We start from the raw sequence: 282 nt of genomic DNA, 5'->3' as shown, positions 1-282 counted from the left end.
AGCCAACAGAAAAATAAATCCGCAATAAAACCAAAGGCAAAAAGTAAGCACTGATATGAGATGCCAAAGCGAGGCCACCTGACTGAAGTGACTCCGTATGGGAGTTAATACCAGCACATCATTTTACAGCCTCTCCACGTATTTTCACCTTGCTGGATTCAGCACTGAGCTTTACCTCATTAACGCCTTGATGATTCAGCTACCCACATTGATTTGGATAGCTTTCGCAGAGCACTTTCTCTTGTGCAGCGACGCATCTCTTGGAGTAAAGCTATCTTCTCT

The sequence above is a fragment of the Frankliniella occidentalis genome, unplaced genomic scaffold (assembly GCF_000697945.3).
Source record: "Frankliniella occidentalis isolate FOCC.00 unplaced genomic scaffold, Focc_3.1 Scaffold300, whole genome shotgun sequence".
NCBI classification, from domain to species: domain Eukaryota; kingdom Metazoa; phylum Arthropoda; class Insecta; order Thysanoptera; family Thripidae; genus Frankliniella; species Frankliniella occidentalis.
The sequence above is the reverse complement of the archived record's forward strand: the minus strand, read 5'-3'. Positions refer to the sequence as shown.